Genomic DNA, 14,278 nt, shown 5'->3' on the forward strand with positions numbered 1-14,278 from the left:
AGTTGATATTGGGGTTTAACATTCCAGATTATATTGTCAGCTGCTACTATATCGTCTTTGTCTGGGGTGTAAATTAAGTTGGAATTAAAATCTCCTGTCGGCACTATATCCCATAATGGATGGGTGCATCTTCTGCCCGAAATTGTAGTGATTAATAGGGCGCTGCGAGCTTTTTCTCCTTGCCTTTGGATGAGCATATGTGTTAATCAACAGCACCAGTCTTGGTTTGTCTGAGAACCAGTGAGTACATTTAATTAGTTGCACACTAGGATCCGGAGAGACTAGCTGTTCGGGTTTGTTTAGTGCTGTGGACACAAACTGCCATCCCCCTTTAGGATGGCTATATTGCTCAGTTTTTTCTGCAGCTACAGTACAGTGGGTGAAGCCTACTAGGGGTAAATTCTCCATTGCCCATGTCTCTTACAATCTATTATATCACACCTTTTCCAAGCTTGGACGCATGCCACCTTCCAGCTGTTTTTTGCCTGGTTACGTTCCATGAGCACGTGAATGTTATCATTTTTGAGTTTGCGTATTTGTCTTCCCACTGGCCAATCGCCCTTCTTTGCATTAAGGGTACCTGGAAGCCTACTCCTTTGACTTCGGTCTGCTCCTATGTTAGCGTTCTGGCCTTTGTTGCTTTTTGTTGATGTAGTTAGACTTTTTTCTCTGACATTCTGCAGCACTGAGTACACCTGAGGCTTCTCTTCTGTTTATATTGACACTTGTTTGACTTTGTGGGATGGGTTTAGGGTAAAGCGTCGGGGGTAGCATGGTGCAGTTGGTTTGCTTCAAATTGTTGTGTAAATTTAAAAATGAGCTGGACTACTTCTGTCTGCCATGCACTTAGTGTTTGTTCATTGCTTTTTTGTTTTCTTGCTGGAAGAAATTGTACGGCCAGAAGGTTTGTGGATTCAGTGTTTTACCGCTGGGATTTCTGCTATCAATTTTAAAATGTTACCCCTATCTGGGATGGCTTGCATACCATGTGATTCGTATTCTGGTTTTAACATTATTTGCTGCATTGAATTTCTTGCTCGTGGATTTTTTTCCCCTTGGGTTATCTGATTGTTTGTCTTCGGCAGGACTCGACTTATTGTGATTTTGGATGTGGAACCTGAGGTTTCCTTGTGGTGACATGCTGCCCTTTCTTGCACTAAGTGGTGAAATGTGATTTAGAGGCGAATCTGCCTTTTGAATCCCTTTGTGCTCATGTATTACGTTCCGTTTGGCTCAGTCTTCTTTCCCGTGCATTTTTTGGACGCACTTGCTGGCTGGTACCGCCACTCTGAGTGTCTTGAGGTTTTGTAAAATTGGAGACTTCTTTCTTTGCTGCACTTTCTAGAAGGTTATTGACCTTAAAGTTTGTTCTGTGGGTAATAATATCTATTGAGGTTGTTATCGGTGTTTGTGCCAACCTTCCATCTAGTGCCTGAATTTGTTGGCTTATCAGTTTCTTTTTGGTGTTATCTTCCCCGGCGGCCGTCACTGTTGTACTCTCTGATCCTTTCAAAAATGGGTGATGTTTTTTTTCCAGTGGCCCATACCCTCAATGGTTTGGAAGTCATTCTTCATCGATTTTACTTTGATTTGACTCTTCTAAAATATCGAGCTCCGTTTTCCAGTCCTTTTGGTTTCTACTTGAAGTATCTTCAGTGCTTGTTAAAATCCTGGTTGGGCTGACCTTAGTTTTACCCTCCCTAGTTGAGCTGAATATGGGAAATACTTTAAATGCCAGCTGTTTTACCAGTTATAGTGTTTTATTCCTTGCTTTTCTTTCACGCTTTTTTTTGTCTTCTCGATTGGTTAATTGTTTTATGATCTTCTGTAATTACTTTTTCTGATTGTTTGCTAGGTCTCTGGCAATACTGGCCTTGTTTCCAGCTGTCTTTGTAAGTCGCTTGATGTTTCCATCAGCTGCTGTGCATCTACAGGTGAGCCTAGTTGCTTTGTAACTGGTCTGAGATATTATTCTTGCTTAGCGACAGTAGACGCACTAGTAGCTAAACTGGCATTTTTAATACTTATCTGCTCAATTATTGCTGCTAGGAAACTCAGTTTGTCGATTATAGGTCCACAAGTACAGGGTCCTTATAGTGGTGAGTAAATAGATTGAACTCTTGTTGTTAAATTGCTTAGTCTGTCCAGTTTGATGTTTATCCCTGAAATGTAAGAAGCTATGATCACAAATTCTGCTATGTGAATATGTGCGTTTGTCACTCACTTTTTTTTTGCTTTGATTTGAGTCTTGATTGTGAATATGCAGTTGATCGCTTAGATTGTGTAAGGTATCCTTTTGCTTCTCTTTTAAGATTATACTGTGGACTGTCCCCTGGGGAGCTAGAGGCATTTGAAGTCCTGATATCTCTCTGGGCATTGCATAGATTGTGGCACCTGGATCTTTGAGAAAGAAGAATCTAGAGCTTTAGTTCTCTTTTCCACTTCTATCTGCTCTCCAAAACATTATTAGTATTGGTGATATGAAAGGGGTACTTGGCATATGGCACAGTTCTTTTGTTTTGACAGGTTTATTTGAGTTTAGTCTTTTTGGTGCTCGGTTCGAATTGTTGGTCTTCTGCCCCAGCCTCCACCTGATTCTGCCCGATGTCATATTTTTCCTTTGGATTCTCTTAAGATGAGCTCTGTAACTCTATGAATGTGACTGTGCTGCGCCTATTTCCTCTTGATGTTCTGAATTTTGTTGACCTAGTTTGTCTAGTGATGCACTTTTTTTTTTTTTTTTTTTTTTTTTTAAATGAGTTTCTAGGTTTGCTTGCTTGAGCTCAAGTGCCGATAGAAGCTGGTAGACAGAAGACCTGATCCTGTTGGTTAGGGCCTGATTATATGGTGATCGGCCATGCTGCTCCCTTTGGTCTATCCTTGAGCTACAACCTTGTCTAGCGGGGGCATGGCCGGGCGCTGCTCTTCACCGCTGTTGTAACATTATTTAGCTGCTCTCAAAACGCTGTTGCCTATGTAGTGTTGTGTTTAGTGCGCCGCTGCAGACTGGCCGTGAACTGGTATCTCCAATTCCCTGTTGTCTCAGTGTCTCTCTCTTTCTCCAGGTCTATCGAGGCTCCTCGTCGAGGAATGGTTGAAGCTTCGGGGATTTTACGACCTCCAACTGCTGCTGAGGAAGTACATGGGTCTGGGCTGGTCCTCACATGTTTTTTGAGACGTCCTCTACCTCCATTCTGTCTTTTCAAAGGGATTCTCTGACCGGGGTTCTCTCCAGCAGCCACCCTTCTTCCCGTTCCGTGGGTTTAAAAAGTCATCCCTTCCTGGTGATTGGTTGCACAGGTATCACGTAATGAGCGTCCTCTCTTCTGACACTGGAATCTGTCTGTCCTCTTGGTTCCTGTTTGCTCGGAGCGTCTTCCGTGGCGGTGGGCTGCAGGGAAGAAGAGCATGCAGGTGAGCAGAGAAAATGCCAGGGAATAGGTTGTTCTTCCTCTGTCTCGATCTCCCTGTCACACCCCGGTAATGATGCAGCTCTTTGTAGAGATTTGGCAGGAAAGGCTCTCCACTCCAAAATCCCGGGAAGAGGCAATAATCACATTAGTTGCAAAACCAGGGAAAGATCTAATGCTGTGAGTCGTACAGACCAATTTCACTTTTAAACTGTGATTATAAATTTTATGGAAGTGTTTTGGCCAAAAAGATTAAGCAGAGTAATGGAAGGGCTGATAGTGGAAGATCAGAAGGGATTTGTGAAAGGCAGATCTATGCACCACTTGAGTCATGAATTATTGGGTACAATAGATCTGGCAATAGAAAATAAAGTGCCCCTTGCGATTATCATACTTGACGCTACCAAAGCCTTCGATGGGGTAAATTGGCAATACATATTTACTATGCTGGACCACTACAATCTGGGCAATACATTTTGTAAGGCCATACAAGGTATTTATAGGTCCCCATCAGATCTTATTGCATGGGAGTCTTACGTCAAGCTTTAAGATAACATGGAGAACTAGACGGGGGTGCCCTCTCCCCCATTACTTTTCAACTTGTACGTTGAACCTTTCGCTGAAAAGATAAGATTGGAACAAGGGATAGTCCCCTTTTCCTATGGCACGTGGATAAAGAAAGTATCCCTTTACGCTGACATTATGGTATATACACAAGACCTGGTCTCTACTGTGAGGATATTAGACTCTTTGGTGAAGGTAGCAGGGTATGAGGATAACACATCTAAGCCTGAGGCAATGGTACGGAACATAAAAGAGAACCACATGTTGATACAAAGGGAAATACAATATCTAGGAATAAAGATTATTCCCACCCTGGAGAAGCTGGCAGAATGAAACATTTGGGAAATTCTAAAGGAAACAAATAGACTTCTACTAAGTTGGTCCCATCTCCCGTTGACGATACTGGGAAGAACTAACCTAATTAAGATGTCGATACTCCAGAAACGTACCTTCCTTTTTAATATGATCCCACTTTACTTTGAAAAGAGCTGGTCAGGAAACTACATAGTAAAATAGATTCTTTTATTTGGGCTTCCAGGGGCGTAAGAATAGCAAGACGGAAGTTAAGAAGGAAATATGACACAGGGGGGATAGCCTTGCCAGACTCGCAACTATATGCATGGGTCTTTCAATTAAAGAACTTTAGGCTTCTACTTACTGAAAGAGTAGGGTTTAGGAACAATCATTTATTGGAGGCCATGTTAAAAGAAGTAGGAAATGGGGGGGGGACAAAATGTCTGTACAAATATGGTGATCAGAAGTTTTTCAAAACAATTAAATTGAAAGTGCTAATTGCAGCGTCCCGGTTATGGGCTCAGATTCGGCTTACAACAAATCTGTCATATTACAGCAGGTATGCTCCAATATGGGACTCACCAGGCTCCCCAGAATGCCTGAAGGACAGACTAGCAGAGAGCTTAAAGTAGGAAGCAGATATAAATGCATGGGGGCAGATACTTCCAGAAGGGAACTCTGCTCTTGGGTAAAGCTTCAGTACTTAACTAATAATACTGCTTCTAAATTAAATTTTTTACAACTGCAGAGTTGGTCCCGGTCCCTTGGAGAAGACACAAAGGATATCAATGATCTACAAGAACATCTGATTAAGAGCACACAACAAAAGAAGCTGTTGGCAACATGGTATGCCCTAATCATAGATAATTCAGAAAAGAGACCGGGTGACCCCAATTCTTTGTGGGGAGAGATAATGCCGAGCACGAATCTTGATAAGCTGTGGCAAGTATCTTTTCAAGCATTATATAGTATGGTTTTAAACCAGCGTATTTGAGGCGAAACCATCTTTTCTTTTGCCACAGAGTCTACTGGTCATCAAAAAAGCTGGCAAAACTGGGGGTCCCTGTTGAACCCTGCTGTAAGAAATGCGGCAGGAGACTGGTGGAAAATGGCCATATGTTTCTGTCCTGTCCTAAAATCCAAGAATTTTTGAACGAGGTGTGTAACTTTGTGAACGATGTCCTGCACACTGGAATTCAGGTAAGCTTAGAACTGATTATTTATGGGCTGCCACCAGATGGGGGAGAGCATATGAACTACCAAAATAAATTAATTTTTGATCTAATTTTGTTGGGGAGAAGGCAGATTTGTAAACCTCAAAAGCAGACTGGTGGGAATCAATCCTCTACATCTATAGTTTGGACGCTCACCGTATGACCCCCCAAAACGTGGCCAATTTGTGGGAACCCATGACTGTGTATGGCTTGAGGGGGGGAGTTGGAAAATAAGTACAGAGTCTATCTAAGAAGGAACAAATTTATACCCTGTGGTTGGGTTCAATGATTATAGCCACCTGGGGAGAGGACGAAGTAGATAAAACTCCCTTTTTCCACAAAGCTGCCATCTCAAAGGCTTTCCGGTTGGTTACATAATGTCTGGAGATTTCGGTCGAATTTAATAAGGCAAATGAGGACAAAAAAAGTAGCTTTTTTTTTTTTTTTGTGGGGGTGGGTTTGTATGTGATGTGCAATGCTCACTGAGAAAAAGATTTCAAGAAAGTGTTTTTAGAAAAACTGCCACAGCTGTTCGCTGCCTGTACTATATGTCAAAATGAAGAGTGAGTTAGAGGATAAACTAGGTTCGTCCTCCTAACTAAATTTACATTGAAAAATGGGAACCCGGCTTTTTGAAATTTCGGCAAAAACTCTCCACTTGAAGAAAAATTGTAATCACCCACCAGGGCTACCCCTTGGTGGCATGCTTCATCATCTAGTCTATCCCGTTCAGCTATGGAATGGGGCGTGCTGCGACCTATGAAAATATGCGGGATCACTTTGGTTGACTATACAATGATAAAGAAGTGGTGTTAAAAGTGTGGGGTTGTGGTGCATCTTTAAAAATACCTGGCTAGTAGATGTACTCCATGTATTCTGACCTCTAGTCGGTATAGTTAAGAGGGGGAAGATTTAGAAAATAGTTCAATGTACCTAAAGGGTCAACCTGTTTCAAGCCGTGCCCCTATTGGCTTTTCATCAGGACCTAAGGAACTAAACTCCTTGGCATCACTCCTATAGTATTCTAATGGAAGCACAATTATTGCATGCTATTGGGTATATACATTTGCCACCTTCTGGAGACCACTGTCTTGGTTTCTACAAAAATAAGAAGAGTTAGACTTTGCTGCCCTGTGGCTGCTTGCTTGTTCCTTGGCGTTGAGGATAAACAATTACTATAGTGAGCACCCCCAAGTGGTACGATCGGTGACTCTAAAAGCATTTTTTTTATGTGTCAGTGAGCATACTAGTGTAAAACAATGTTCAACAAATCGTGATTGTGAATAATATTTCGGATATGCGTACGTATAGAGTAATTAGAATAAAATATAATAAATAATAATAAGACGCACATCATGAACATGTATAATGTTTTGTTTTCACATCTTGGTTCCTCCAGGGGAGAGGGAGAACTATAGTCACACTCTGTAGGGAGAGAACGGTAGTAGGAAAGGAACGTTATTTACTTAATCTCGATAGTAACACTTGTTTAAAAAAAAAAAAAAAAATAGATAAGTGGACTCGAAGGCTCCGTTCGATATCTGCTTTGTGTAGTTTAAATAGTATGAGGCGGGTCCACAGCAATCTGTTATAGAGGAATTAGTCCATCATACCGCTTTAAGTTTTCTCTTCAGCTTGGCCACCCATTTACTGCTGCCTCCAGGGCCGCATATTGACGATGCAGAGCCGGCTGGTCTGCTTGATCCTCTGCGAGGGCGCAAGGACGTTGCATTCTCACATCTGCCCCCGAAACACTAGACCGTCTACTTCAAACATGGCGGTCACGAAAGGAACTCTCATTGGGGTCCGTTAGAGTGCTTTCTTAAAAATGGAGAGCGGGAAGGGACAATGTTTTGCCTATGGTCCCACATGCGAAGAGTTCGGTTTTTTTTAGTAAGGCTAGGCAGGAGCCAAGCTAGTTTCCTTTTCTTTTTAACATTTCACAGTGTTTGTCTACGGCCCTCGTGTGCCCGGTGTTTCTTGGGTACCGTTTTTTAGGTCTCGGCTCGAAGGCTGCGCTTGCTCAGTCTCGCTCCGAGATTTAATGTTTTGGAGAAGAGGGGCTTGAACCCGCCCCTCTTCTCTTCTCCATTGGCTGGCCTCTTAAATGCTGGCCAGCCATTGGAGAAGAAGTTCGTCTCTCCGAACAGGCCCCGTCCTTTTCGGATTCGGGGGCGTGTTTTTTGCTACTTTTCTCATTATCTCCTCCAGCCAATGGCAAGAGGAGAGAACAGAAAAACACACCCCCGAATCCAGAAATGCCGCTGCCTTTCTCCGAGGCATTTCTGCTTCGCCTCGGAGAAAGGCGGTGGTGTTTATGGCGTGATCCCCGTTGCTCCTCTGTCTGGCGTCTGCATCTTTTGCTGCGGGAAGTCATAGCACGGGGATGTCTGGTGAGACCGATGTGAATCTACGTTTGGGGCTGGAGTTGCGGGAAGGTGAGGAAAGGTGGGCATGGGGACAGGAAGTGATTTGGAGACAATGTAGTGGTGGGGATGTGGCCTAGTAGCTGGGGCAGTCTCCCTCGGGTCTGGGAGGTCTGTTTTGAGTCACGGAAACGACGTGTGGCGTGTGGTGTTTCTAGGCAAATCACTTGATCTCTCTATGCCTGGCGGAAGGGAGTGTCTCCTGGTGTAACGCAGGTGGCTCTTATGCCCGATGCCTTTCGGGGCAATTTCGTCCACACCCCTCCCATGAGCCATTAGTGTGATGCTTAACAGTGGGAAAATAACGTCCGGTTTCTCATGCATGCACGCATCCCGATTTCTGGTTGCAGATCTGCTGTAATATCGCGGCACATGTGGGGCAAGAAGTACAACACATCCGGGTCAAGAAATACACGTAGGTATAGTTCATAATACGGCAGGACTGAACCGGGTTGTAACACGACCTGACCTGATGCACTGTGCTTCGCGCACAAGTCTTTAATTAGTTTTCAAATGTGTTCACTTTAGAGCTTTAACCTCATGTGCTATCGCGGGTAGCTACCATTCTTATGCGAATTTTGAGTTTAGCTGTGTCGTATCTGTTACGTAATCCATGTCCTCTGAAGTCCTTATGTAATGAAACTGGTTATAATATAAAGTGCTCTGACACCTTAGGGTAAAGTTTGCACTGTATAAAAACAGATAAATACATACATTCTTTATTAATCACAGGAAGTCGTAGAAACAGCCCGTAACTCGAGAAACATCAAAGCTGTCCAAGGTCTTCTTGCTTTCTTCCCAGAGGGAAGCCCGGCACCCACTCACTAGCGCCTACCTGTGGATTCGCGCCTGCGCAGCGCGATGCTTCCATTTACTCACACTGACAAAGTTCATGCAAGTAGCATGGAAATATATAGATTTTAGCGCTGCATTACTCCAGCTGACGGGGAAAGCTCGGGCATTTTGACGTTACCTATTTCGATGCATGCAAGCTATTTTTGCATTAAATGTATTAGACTTCTAGGCGCTATACCGAGTGCCTCTTTTCTTTAAAAAAACAGCCCCCATACTGTCTACCCTCATTGCTTTCACCAGACGTCAACGCTGGACCCCCGGGGCGATCACTGGCGCTGGAGGCCACTCTATGCTAACCTTATTCTGGGGTCTCACTTCCGGCTCGTGGGTAGTCTGTCTGTGCAGCCCCCCCCCCCCCCCACCCCATTAACCCCCGTGGCACTTCCGGTTCTGGGGAAGGGGGGGGGGGGGGGTATGCGAGCTGTGGAGCCCTCATTACCCCTCGTGACACTTCCAGCTCTTGTGGTGTGAGGGAACGATTTGTGCAGCCCCCTCATTACCCTTCGTGACACTTGCGGTTCTTGGGTAGGGGGAGGGGTACGCACTGTGCAGCCCCTTCATTACCCCTCGTGACACTTCCGGCATTTGGGGGGGGGGGGGGGGAGTGGGAGGGGTGCGAGCTATGCAGCCCCCTTTATTACGCCTCACTAGGTGGGGAGGGGACTTCAGTGTATTTAAGATCACGTGTAAGAAGTTTCGTTTCTAGGTTCTCAGTAGTAGGGCATATTTCAAGACTAGCGCCTAGAATCGTTTTAAGCATTTGTGCGCTGTACACATACCCTTATCTCACATAAGACGCGTAGAGGTTGCACGTGTCTGGCTGCAATGGTAACACTACAAGTCAGTGCACAGGTCAGACTCTGCAGATTCCACACAGGGCTGAGGTGATCCTGGGACCGCCCTCTTCTCTTCGTCCACGACCGGGTCACACTGTAGCAAGGCTTGTTATCTTAGTGCCAAAACCACTCAATAAATAAAGATAGATTTTTTTAATTTCTCCACTCCTGTTTAAAATGAGTGCTCCATCCCTGTTTGTTACACACAAACAACATTCTCTTAACGTCGTACCTTTTCTGTATCAATGTAAGGTTTTAGTTTTTGGAAACATTTGAACGTGAATAATGTGTTTTTAGGAGATCCTCGCCCTGTGTCGATACTACATCTAATCTGTGAGACCAGTGTTCAGTTAGGCGCAGCAAAGGGTTGCCCAGGATCACAGTGTGGAGTCCAAACCGGACTTAGTAGAGCATTGTGTATTCTGACTTGAGATTATAAATGTGCAGCTGCCAGTGTCCTCGTGTTTTAAAGGTGACGATGCTGAACTGTCAAAGTGTCACTTTCCTACATCTGAATGTACAGCCAACTCGTAAACACATTGTCGCAGGAACAATGTACCATGATTTCAAACAGCTTTATGGTGGCTTAAGACATAAGGGAAATATAAAATAAATACAGACCCAAATGCGTGATATTTCCAAGCAAAGGACACGTTCCTTTTACCTTTGGGGCCCGTGATTGTGCTTCACGTATGTTCAAAGTGCCTTGATACACTAACTTTCAGCAAATAAAAGATGTGCCCGATTCCATTTCATGTTTGGGTGGGACTGCCTGTCTCTGACACACTGTTCATTCTGTGCACCGCATGCCCTGGTTAACACGAATCACACTTCATGCTAGCTTTACCGTCCCTCTGTGACGGACTTCTCGTGACACTGAGACCTCTCTATTTCCACTCTCAGAAAATGTTATCAAAGAAAGGTTTTAGGGAGGCAGAAACCACAATAAAATGTGCCCGAGAGAAGAGGCCAAAAGGAACTGATCTGGGAGCTAAACAACTGCATCCTCAGGAATGAAAGGCACAGGGAAGACGGTAAAAGTAGATTAGGGTGGCAGTAAAGGAAGCTGTTAAGTTTTATATGGGCACTGGGCATGGTGCATGGCTGAGGAGAGGAAGGGGTACCCTGTGGTGCAAGAATCCCCTTGTCGCTATCTGACTGCCTATCTATTTATGCCTATCAGTGTCTCTAGTTATCCATGTGTTTATCGAGCTCTCTACCTCCTAAGCTCCACCTCTCACACCCCTTGCTGGCTACACTAATTTCTGAACCTCCACTCTCTTCCTAGCTCTGTTTGTGACTGTACCTCGATTCCATCTGTTTCTGTGTTCCACCCACTCATAATACAAGTATAAGAGTCTGGATGTTATTGGTGCCTTTCAGTCTTATAAATGTGTGTTTATGTATCCCCACCTTTACCACTCAACTTCTGTGGTACCCATATCTGTCTGTATGTCTTATCAATCGCCATGCCTGCCTCTATTGATCTGTCTCTGTCTATCTAGCCCTCTTTCTTGTTTTACCTCTATCACTTTAACTATCGATCTGCCACAATCTGGCCCTGAGTAGTGCAGGACTCGCCCTCTCTTTGAATACGCCTGCTCTTCGTGCCTTCTCTGCCTGCCGTGCACACAGTCTTTGAACACTGGGCTGTGCTCGGCTGAGGCAGTGGGTGGGAGGATGGGTGCAGCATTTCCAGCCCTCCCACCCCCCACCTTCGTCAACATAGCTGGGTTTAGCAAATGTAGTTTTGTGCCAAGGGCATCACCGTCAGTGGTAATTAATGGGCACCCTGCAGCTTAGCTGCCATGTACTGGGCAGTCTGCGGGCATCAAATAACGTGCAGCATTAGCACATCTGTGCCATAGAGGCTATGTGACTCGCATTGTAATGGCCATGGCCATATGAAGGCCACCCATGCCATTCATTGCAAATGCCAAAACTGTAAAAGGGCGTTAATGACTGATAGAAAACGTATATTTTACCTTAAACTGGGTATTCTAGTCAGTTTGGGGTCTTTAATTACTTTAATAAATGGCAGGAGACCAGTGCCATAGGCTACACATGCCAACACTGTCAAAGGACTTTAATGGCTGAAAGTAATAGGGCCAGTATATCATGAATAATTTACCATAAACTTTGATGTCAGGAGACTGTGCTGCTTGGCTGAACACTTAAAAGTTCCAAGGGCAAGACCTATTAGCTATGGAAATCAGACCATAGTACATCATATAAATATAACTCATGTAAATTCTGAAGTACAGCGAATTTACTTGGTTCCCGTGTTAGTTACATTGAATTTACATTCTCAACCTCATTAAAAATAAATCCCTTTAAACGCCCCAGCAATCTGCCGCTCCCGCCCCCCTCCGATATCTATATATACATCCCCTCTGCTCCTCGTTATGGTACTCTGCTTCCATACAGATGCTCCTGCAGTAACAAAATGTTCTCTGGCAACACTCGGAACTAAGTTGAGCTACATCAGCTGCTCAAAACAAGCATTGAAAATGCAATAGGTCTCGCCTTGTAAAAGTTAAAGCCATTTGGGTGGGGAGGAAGGACATGCCCTTGTAGTCGCATATTTATCAATGGTAGCATACCAGTAGTAAACCTACTTCCAGTCCAGCTCTCCAACCGGCTGGGTGATGGGATACTTTTGGGAATGTGTTTGTTGAAGTAGAGAGAATGTATCCCCCTTTATGCCTACTCAAGTTCTCCCAAGCCGTCCCCGAAGCTGGGTCTTGTGATACCCTCTTTTGGGTTTTATTTCTAGATAATTGACATTGAGTGCCGGTAGTACGGGCTGCAACCCTTTTCTACTTCCGAAGTCACCCCTTTTAGGGTACATGATAAATTTTAATCCGATGACTTCATGCTAACAGAATTAAAATGTTTCTGATATAGGGAATAAAACAACTCCATGTTGAAGGTAGGCGTTTCTAACTTGAATTTTCGAGGCCTCTTAATGGGTAAGCATTCAATTCTTTATCACAGATTTCATTCTTTTCCCTTTGTGATTTACTTCTCCGTTAGACAGGGTAGTTCATGTATTTATAAATATGGGAATTACTTTCAAGTTTTTTGTGGCTGCCATCCCCTTTTTTAGGTCTCTGCTAGCGAAGGCTGCGCTTGCGCAGTCTCGCTCGCGAGATTTAATGACTTGGAGAAGAGGGGCTTGAACCCGCCCCTCTCCTCTCCTCTTCTCCATTGGCTGGCCTCTTAAATGCTGGCCAGCCATTGGAGAAGAGGCTTGTCTCGCAAAACAAGCCCCGTCCTTTTCGGATTCGGGGGCGTGTTTTTTCGTTACTTTTCGCTGGGGGTTTTTTTTTTCTCCAGCCAATGGCAAGAGGAGAGAAAAACACGCCCCCGAATCCGAAAATGCCGCTGCCTTTCTCCGGGGCATTTCTGCTTCACCTCGGAGAAAGGCAGTGGTGTGCTTGCTACAACTTCCGTTTCTGTGTGCACTGCAGGGTGAGGAGGAGGACCTCTCTGCTGAGCAAAAGGAAAGCTGCAGGAAGGGACAAGCCTTACACGGGTGCCCTTTCCACCGTAGGTGCTGGGAAACCTGTAACTTCCGTACGAGAATTACTATCTGGAACAGAAAGATCTCTCGTGGGCATTTCCCTTTAAGCATGTGTACTCTTTCTAGGCATGCCAGCGTTTTCTGTATGTAAACAAGACGCTGAGTACTTTGTCCTTGTAACTAGGCCCCATTATTGGCTCCATTCTAAAGTGTGCCCCTCTATTCCCTGTGAGGTTTATGTAGTCGCTAATCTTGCATTGTGCGAAGCTACTATTATTTGAAATTTCGGCTGCGTACACAAATACTGTTGTTCCTTTCTCTATTTATTGGTCCTCCATGTGTGTTTGTCTGCTTTAATCAATGGCCGCAGTTGCAACTTCGACAACTAGTGACACTGTGCTGCTGTTTAGACTGCAGACCTTGTGTGTTTGAGTTGCTGGTGTGATTGGTGCCCTTTCGCGTATGCAATTGTTAACGGAGAGCTTCTTCCGCTGTGTAGTTGTAAATAGTCGCTACAGTCACTTGTGTTCAGGTGTAAGTAAAACCAGTCCAGCCCCCTGCATTCAGCTCTTAGTGGTGGCACTGTATGCGCAGCCGTTAATAGTGACCCCCTCGCGTGCGTGTGGTTAAGTGGCTCGTCTCCTGTGTTTAGCTGCTCTGCTTTCACCCCTCCCTCTTCCTCTCTCCCATGCTGGATGTGTCCAGGCCCCCGGAAGCAGCAGCTCCTCTCCCTCCCTGCGGCCGATGAACATGGGGGACTACTATGACCCGGAGCACCCTATCGAGTAAGTATTTGCACCGGTGTGGCTGTTTCTGCCCCTCCGCTTGTTTTCTTAACCCTCCGCAGTCTAAAAAACAGAACACGACGTGTTCCCGGCAGTTCTCCCTCAAAAAATAACGTGCATGTGTGCGTTTTTGTGGGCTGGGGCATTCATGCGAATGGTACATCCGCCTTGCGTAAAATCTGTCACAATGTTAAACGACCTCTCAGTGCTCTTCCGTGTGAAGTTGGTTACCGAGGCTCGTTATTATGCTTAAATCTCTCAAAATGAGCGTTTTAAGAAATCTCTTTGAATTGACATATTGTGCTTTGGTGATTGGCAGTACCGAATTTAGTAGTAGTAAAGTAGTAAACACCTCAGTCTCACACATT

General features: G+C 44.7%; 1 long non-coding RNA gene across 1 annotated transcript; it reads left to right on the forward strand.

Moving 5' to 3' along the window:
• The first annotated feature begins 1,874 nt into the window (after positions 1–1,874).
• LOC146784303 (uncharacterized) lies at positions 1,875–5,517 on the forward strand. The gene is made up of 4 exons (XR_014970859.1): positions 1,875–1,934; positions 3,066–3,414; positions 5,017–5,210; positions 5,291–5,517. It is a non-coding gene; the product is annotated as an uncharacterized LOC146784303 (long non-coding RNA).
• Positions 5,518–14,278: the final 8,761 nt, after the last annotated feature.

The sequence above is a fragment of the Triturus cristatus genome, chromosome 11 (assembly GCF_964204655.1).
Source record: "Triturus cristatus chromosome 11, aTriCri1.1, whole genome shotgun sequence".
Lineage (NCBI taxonomy): Eukaryota > Metazoa > Chordata > Amphibia > Caudata > Salamandridae > Triturus > Triturus cristatus.